This window comes from Grammomys surdaster, unplaced genomic scaffold (genome assembly GCF_004785775.1).
Source record: "Grammomys surdaster isolate TR1022 unplaced genomic scaffold, NIH_TR_1.0 125460, whole genome shotgun sequence".
NCBI classification, from domain to species: Eukaryota; Metazoa; Chordata; class Mammalia; order Rodentia; family Muridae; genus Grammomys; species Grammomys surdaster.
This window is the reverse complement of record NW_021620323.1, coordinates 1203051-1212005: the sequence shown is the minus strand read 5'-3', so window position 1 is coordinate 1212005 and position 8955 is coordinate 1203051.

Genomic DNA, 8955 nt, shown 5'->3' with positions numbered 1-8955 from the left:
TGACTGTTCCAGAAGGGAAGCCGTGAAGACCTTTCCAGTTCAGTATGAATGACACTATCTTGGCAAAAGATGGCAAAAGGGACCGGCCAGGCTGCTAGTCCGGCTTCCACTAAGTGCCACAGGCTTGTCTGAAGAGTACTTTCGTTGTTTTCATTGCTTTAAGGCCTTGGTGGTGGAGAGACGGTTTAGCAGCTGTGAGTGCTTACTGCTCCCACAGAGAAACAAATTTCAGCTCCTAACACCCGCACTACTACCCAGGACTGCAGCTTTGGGAGATCCTATGCTCTCACATGGTCACAAGCCTAACTCATATGCACAAATAAATACTTTTAAACATAAAATGTGCACACACACACACACAAATCATAAAAACCCCTTTCTTCTCCCTGTGTAAACCACAGTTCCCCGTCTACTAGCAGGGTGATATTTACAACTCTATTGGCCTCAGGGACACTAAACATCCCCTTATGTAAAAATAGAACTTAGTTATCTCATACACTACTCCATCGTGACAAATAAAGTAGAAAATCCATGTCAAGTGTGCTCTCTAAGGCCACGCACACAGTATTTAGTAAACACTGTGTGTTAAGTGCTTGAAAAGTACTCTTTAATCTTTTAGCCAATTTTAATTGATAGTTATTATGCAATAATGCATAATATAAAAGGACACCCTCAGTAGCAAAGCTTAACTTCACGCTAGAAGATATTGTTTTCTTATTTAAGTTTTTTTTTTCCTGGTGTGATCCTTGAAAACGAATGTTGTATTGTGTGTCTGCTAATGTTGCTCTTTGCTGTTTGCTAGCACTCCTCCGTCAAACGGAGTTTTTAAAAATAATACTGATATTTTACTTGCCAAGTTCTTCCTCCCCTAAGTTTCCCTTCCTTGGGCTGAGAAAGAAAACACCCTGTGCTAAATGAACAAAGGATCCTGCCTTCAGTCGGGGCCAGTCAGACAAGTTCTCCTTTCCACAGGGAGAAGGTCCTTGTGCCCAGGGCAACTGCACAGGAGAAAAGTGCTGAGCACAGCAGATCATGATTAACCGGTTTCTCCTTTGACCAACCTCACATTCTCCCCAAATGCAGAATTCTCCCCAGATGGTGCCAGCTTTAGGGACTTGGAGATGGAGGCTGTTTTAAGAAGCCTAGATTTACAAACTAATTTTTTCCAATGTAAGTTTAATTTGCATTTCATTGACTAGTAATGAACTGGGCAAGCTCTTATATGTTTGTTTTCTAGTCCTGTTTCCTCTTCTGCGGATTGTTTCCTTCCCATGCCTTGTACTAACGAGTGATACTGGCTTCCTGTGGAAATGTAGCATTAACTTTGTGTCAAATATAGAATGAGGTATTCGGTTTTAAATAGCAATATTATCTTTGTAAATCCAATTCTGCACCTGCCCATGCACTTGCCTGTGCACTCTGGGGGGCCAGGTCAAAGCCGGGTGTCTGCTTCTATGCCTGTCAATCTTATTTCTTGAGGCAGGCTTTCACTAAACCCGGAGCTCCCAGTTAGGGTCGGCGTACTCCAGGATTCTCTCCTGCCTTTCCCTTTCCAGCATTGTGGTCACAGATGACATTCTTATTCCTGGCTTCTATGTGGGCTCCAGGGATCTGAACTCAAGTCCCCAGGCTTGAGTAGCAGCCATCTTTCTCTCAGACACCCACAGTTATCAGTTTGGAGTTCCTTTAAAAATATCTGTGCCTTTGTACTCATCTAGTAAAAGAACCTACGCGTTTACTTGGACTTTCTCTTCTTTACTAATGATCTGGGTTGCTTACCTTGGCATGGGAGCCCAACTGAAACAAGTTGTGGGGTCTCTGTGAGATGGGGATCACAGGTGCTCTTCCAGCTGCTACGTAGTCACCCAGTACTGTTTCCAGCCTCCTCTTCCTCCTCTTCCTCCTCCTCTTCCTCCTCCTCTTCTTCCTCCTCCTCCTCTTCCTCTTCCTCCTCCTCTTCCTCTTCCTCCTCCTCCTCTTCCTCTTCTTCTCCCTTCTTGTTCTAGTGATTTACAATGACTTTAACATGCATGACATTTCTTACAAATAATAACACCTATTCCTGAACTATTTATTTCTTTTCATTCAGCTTCCAGTGTCTATACACAAACCATAGATTTACAAAGTCTAAGTTTACGGTGTGTTTCTTGGTAATGATGACAATGTTTGTTTCAAATTTACCCTTAAAATCTTGCTTGCTTATTCTTCCTAAGTAAATGTTAAGGGGAAAAAGAGTTTTGAATTTCCCTCAAAACTCCTATTTTATTTTAACAATGTGAAACATGTAAATGCATGTGGGAAATGCATGACATATAAATTAATTCCACTCGTCTCTTGCACATGCTTTGCTGTAAGTTATAGACTTCAGGAAGGTGGATTTTTTTTTAATTCTTTATGTATTACATAAAGACTGAATCAACATTCATAATTTTCTTCATGTCTCTTTCAGAAATTTGTTTCTAAGATTATCCTTGAGTTACTAATATTTTATTGATATCATGAATGAGACTTATTCTTTTAATTCTATTTCTAGCTTAAAATTAAATGTAATTCCATTTTAGTGCATATCAATAATCTTTTATTTCACATAACACTCTGCCTAGTATGTGTTTCTCATGTATGGTTTTACGTCATTGGCCCATGTGAATTCTTCAAATAAGTTAAAATTAATGATGGTAGTGGGGTCTGTATCTTATTCCAGGTTTATACCAATCAGAGGAAGCTGACTATTGGGGGTCTAGAGAGAGGGCTCTGTGAGCAAGCTTCTCACCATCGACGTGTGAGGCCCTGAGTTTGCATCCTCACACATATCTAACTCCAGTGCCCCATGAAGAGTTGGGGGCAGAGTGAAGAGGGGCTCCAGAGCTCTGGATTCATGCAGGACAGCTAGCCTGGCAGATACAGCAGCCAACTAGGAAGCCAAGTCTCAAATATGGTAGATAGTCATGAGTGAAAGCCAACAATTGTCTTCATCCCCAACATGGGCACTGTGCCAGAACCATACACCCACAGTCACAAGTAAGCACACTCATACACACACATGTATGCACACGCCTGCACAATACAACACAATACGGCTGTTGGTTTAAATGAAAGACATAGACAAAGACTATGTCTCTATTCACTCTAGGTCATAAATAATGACTATAGAAAGCTTTAATATCTCTTCTAGCCCCTTTAGATATGAACTTATCATTTCCGTCCAATACTCTAGTTTCTCCTTCTCTATGAATAGACAACACGCTTTCTTTCCAGTGAATAAGCTCCTCCGGGTTGTGATGAATCCTTTCTTACCTCACTCCAGGGTTGAACCTACAACCCCAAGAATGTAAACAAACTGTTGTAATGCTTTCTTAAACCCCACCTCTGTAACACATTTATCTTCCTCTATCTCAAACTCAAAATTCCTTATTTAAGTCATTCCTCCTAGGCTAGCTGTGTTGAGCTAGGTCTCAACATTTATTGGTCATAACTGTTATGTTCGAAGTGGCTTGTATGTCCTCCGGTAATTTGTGTTCCAATATCTCACTAATTATTGGCATGAAATAACCTTCTAGATTTTTTTTATCCAATAAGAAGCCTAGCTGAAGCCTTCTATACATCTGTGTTCTGAATAGGCTTCAGCAGAGCATAGCACGTCTGTAGTCATCATATTCTTGTACTTGCTGGTGGAATGGAGCTGCTTTCCACCAATGGTTAGAATTCCTCCACTCTCAGACTAATCACAACAACCTGCATAGCTACAGTGCAGATTTTCTTCTTTCATAAGAATGCTCTAAAAAAATATTGAGATTGAACATGCAGGAGTTTTCACTCTCTTGTTATTGAGACTAAATAAATCGTATTATTTAAGATAGAAGTCTGTGTGTGCATTATTGGTGGGCTCACACTCCACATGGGGAGCTCTTACAAGCTAACCTATCATCATTCCACATTGTGTCGTCTAGGAGCCCACCCTTGTCTGGGTTAAAAATAAGCTTTTGTCTTCATGGCAATGTCTGTTTGTTTTTGTTTATTTGTTTGTTTTGTTTTGTTTTTACATTTTTCTGTATGTTTCTGAGACCAACCTTTCTATGCAACCCTGGCCAGCCTAGACCTCCCTATAGAGACCAGGTTAGTTTCACATCTATGTTTTTGCCCTTACTTCTACCTCTTTAGTGCTGGAATCATTGGTGTGTACCACCATGTCTGTTAGGGTACTTGCTTTTTAAAATTTAACTTTTAAATTGATTTTAATATTGATTGAATGTTATAGAGAACTGGGGTTACAGAGCAGACAATGAGTAACCTAGGAAATCATTTGATCAAAACCTCACTCCAGTCAAAGGTTCTGTCCCACCACAAGAGCAGAACATCTTACGTTAACTAAACAGTGAGAGGGGAAGAGAAAAAATGGACAAACGTAATTGATCCCAAGATCTCCATATTAGTGATAGTAATAGGGTACAGGAAAGATCTTCATTAGTGAATAATGAATACCTTGTTAGCTTGATAATTCAAAAACATCAGTGTTTCCATCTGAATCATGACTAGCATAAGGGGATGTTTACATTTGTTAAAGAGAATCTTCAGTACAACTCCAATGAGGAATGTAGCATACTAACTGTTCTACCTGAGTGCCCAGGGTTGAAGGGCATGCATGAGTCCATTTGGTCCAGTTGTGTTGAGCACATATAACAAACTGGGCACTGCTGTGTGCTTTCGAGAGGATTGGGGAAGCAAAAGTCATCCTTCCTGACTACAGCTCTCATTCATCCTCTGTTCCATTGAACCCACTGCTGGAGCTGTTACTATTGAATCACAGTGGAGACATGCCTAGCCATGCAGAAGGAAGGTCCTCCTCTAGAAATTAACAGTTTAAGAAATTAGAAATTGAGTTAGCAGTTTGACTCTACTATGACCCTTTAAAACTTCTAGTTGTGTTTTAAACAGATGGGTGTGAACCTGCCCTGCTAAAATAACTAACCTAAAACATGTAGTGTTCACCTTATGTCAGTGTCTACATGGACACAGTCAACAGCTGAGATTGAAATAGTTTTCATGCCATGTATTCTATAAAAGACGGAGGAAGGAGGAGGGAGGATAGGGAAGGGAATACGAAAGGAAGGAGAGAGATAAAAATGTTTGTGTTCGGAGATAGATATTTGAGCCTTCTTAGGTCATCGTATGTTCTTGTTTATTTAACACAACAGAGTATTCCAAAAGGGAGTTTGCCACAGATGCTCAACTTTTCTGATAATTATATAAATGCAAATTAAAACAAGAATGATATTAGAAACATAGCAAAAAACATTGTAAAGCTTCTAAATTACTCAATTTTACCAAGGTCAGGCAAGCAGGTTGCTTCCTTTCCCAACTGGCGGAAAAGCAATTGGTACAATTTGGGGTGTGAAGTTTAACAATGACTATCAAAAGCAAAATTTCGCTCAGTGTTTTTATTTCTAGAAACGCTGTTTTCTGGAAATTCTCACACAAATGTCAAAATGTTCGTTGTGGGTTTGTCACCAAAGAAAGAGCTCAAAGATTACCCAAATGCCTAGCAGTTGGTAATGAATGGAAATAAGACATGGTCGAACAACAACATGTCACATGGTTCTTTAAAATAAGAAACATGGAGGTGTTTTCCATATGTGGGAATGTGTATGTGTGTCGGCTGAAGAACAGCAGGATGGCTCCACAGAAAAAAGATGGCTCCTTGTCACCACTGACTTTGACCCTGGAACCCAAAGTGTAAGGAGAGAACTGGTTCCCCCAAATTGTCCTCTGACCTTCACACACTCATCTTAACACATGTGTGCCCTCAGATTTATACATACACACACAATATGTGCAGGAAGTAATGATAAATTTAAAATAATCATCATTACTTAAACCTGCTGCATAGTTTCATGTATGCAGAAAAAAGGTTGTAGAGACATAGAAAATGCTCAAAAAGCTGTACAAAAATTCCTGAAAATGTGTGACCTGGCTGGGTACAGTGACAAGAAGACAGTGGTCTGGGGCAAAAGAAAAACAGGCGGTGCTTTTCCTTTGTGCTTTTACTTATTGTTCTGTGCTTCCTTTTGAAGTTAATCATTTAAACTATCCCCTTCATTATTCCTTTTTCAAATGGAGGAGAACAATTTGCCACCATTTGGTCTGATGTCTGACGTCTGAGCATCAGTCTTAGCTGTGGTCACTGTTCTCTGTGCTCTGTGCTGTAAGGAAGGTTTCCTGGCATGACATCCTAAGCGGGTGAATGCTTTCATCTGGCTGTCAGCAGATGACACATTAGCAACTCCGAATCAGTGTAAAACGGTGGCTTCCAAAGGCGACTTTGTACGTTGCTCAGTCACAGAGTGGGATAAAGTCGTGTCGCCGAGGTATCAAGTCAATCTATTCACTTTAATTGCAGGAGGTTTCACGACACAATTCCAGGACAATTCTCGTCTTTACAGATGATCAGTGCTTAGGAGAAGCAGGTGTGTCTCCTTCCTCTGTCCTTTGAACATTATTACCACTTAACACCACAGGCTCCACCTGGACCACGGCACAGTACGATGTGGTCAGCTCTACAGATGCTGCTTGTAGCCTGGCAGGCTTTGATAAATATATAAAAAGTGGCGGTGTTCCATCCCTTTGTTCTTCCATAAACCTGAAGAGAATGCTTAAATTTCATCAATACTATTTCCACATATCCTTTTATTATGTGGCCATATAAAAGTGATGGTCCTATAAATTTATTTAAAACCCACTCCTTTTCCTTAGAGAGGCACAGCTTTGGGAGCTTGGGGGAATACTGGAAAATCACAAGACCATGTTGATATAAGTCTAAGACAAAAAAAATGCACCCTAAAACTGAACATATTTTTCAAATTTGAAATACGATTCAAAGGCTGCAGCCCTACAATTCGAAATGTCAAGGATGTATGATGTGGTCACAATTTATGGCTAAATTAAGTCAAAGAACAAAAGCAAATGACCTCACTTATCAAGGAACAATAAGTACAACCAGTGACTTAGGTAAAATATTCAAAAATATTTGCTGATGTAGGAGGCTGCTAGCAGTTGTTTGGGAGAAGAGCAAGAAGAACAGATCCTTAGAAATCACTTTTGGGGAAACCAGAGTAGCCATCCTGGGCACAGAGAATGCTTTTGGTTAAAATTAAAGAAGCAAATCTGACAGCGAGTTAGTGCGCTGATGACAAAGTTGGTATCATAGTTCATTGTAAGCTAAAATTAAAGCTACAGGAGTCCAGCGGCATCCATACGAGATGCTTCCTTGGAGGGAAACTGATACAATTCTGTTCTGCAGATCACATGCTGCTGCTCAATAAACACACTGATTTACACAGCAGCAAAAGAGGTAGGGTCCTCAAGATAACTGCCGCAGAAAATGAATGGTCTTCACAAGCCAGGAAAACGAGTATTAACTTCAAGTCTCAGACCACATAGCTCTGTATATTTCTATAACAGTCTAATGTCCTTTAGGAACTCGTGGGCTAATTACAAAAATGATAAAAAAGAAATGGCAGCTGAGCAATTTTAATTTGTTTTCTGTTTAAATAGCCCAATCTATTAGGTTTCAATGTCACTAACTTGAAAGAATTTTCTTTTTTTCCTGAAAAAAAAAAAAGACTATTCTTTACCATGAAAAATGTTCGGGACAAGGTCAGGGTCAAAGGTAATCTAATAACGCGTCTGACTGTCCCTCTACCTAAATGAAAAGAAACAGACACGTTTTCCTTTATAAAAGGTCTAAGAGAACAAAGCGAGCCAGCAGGAAACCACCCACTTAGCTCACCTGAGCTGGCCTTGGTTCCAAAGATGACCAGCAGCCCCAGTGTGTGGTAAGTGCCAATCAAAATGCTTTCCTTTGCTAGGCTCCTCTTCTTCTCAAGGGTGTGTGTGTGTGTGTGTGTGTGTGTGTGTATGTATGTGTTTATTTATGTATGTCTGTATATGTGTGTGCATGTGCGTGTATGTGTGTATGTGTGTATGTATATATGTGTGTGTATGTGTATGTGTGTATGTGTATATGTATATGTGTGTGTATGTGTATATGTGTGTATGTATGTGTGTATATGTATATATGTGTGTGTATGTATGTGTATGTATGTGTGTATGTATATATGTGTGTGTATGTGTGTATGTATATGTGTATTCGTGTATGTATGTGTACTTTTTCTTCTCTATTTGTTACTCTTATGATAATACATCCACAACCAAGACTAGACCCACACACTATCACCATGTTTCTCTCTATAGCACCTAGAAACAGGTGCCTTCATGCTGGGACCCTGTGTTTCTCATGACCATGCCTTATAAAAAGATCCAGAGAGAAAAGCATGCAGCATGAGATGCTAAATTTAAAAAAGCTTTGAATCAATTTGATGTAATTAGTGCCAAGTAAATATTATGACCATATCAATATACATAGATAAATATGGCTACTGCTATTACTAAAATTGAGCTGAAGTAGTTCTTAATCGTCCCAATTTTCCCCCACCACCTGTCAGTGAAGACAGCTGAGAACAACGTTTTTGTATTACCTCCAGGAGGACTTAGGGGACTTGGGTGATAGCTCAGCAGGTATGAGCATTCACTGCTCACACTTGAGATCCTGGGTTCAAATCTCTAAGACTCATGGGAGCTGCATGTGGATAGGAGCCTCTGTAACTCAACCCTCTCTGGGATGGAGATAGCATCCTTGATGCTTCCTGGCTTCCAGTCTGCCTCCAGGTTTGGTGAATGTTCCTGTCTTCAGGGACTTAGCAGAATGTGACAGAGCAGGACACCTCTGGCCTTTGCATACCATCTGTACATATAGGTTTGATATACCACACACAGTTACATGCTCAAATACTCATAAGGAAGAAAGGAAGAAAGGAAGAAAGGAAGAAAGGAAGAAAGGAAGAAAGGAAGAAAGAAAGAAAGAAAGAAAGAAAGAAAGAAAGAAAGAAAGAAAGAAAGAAA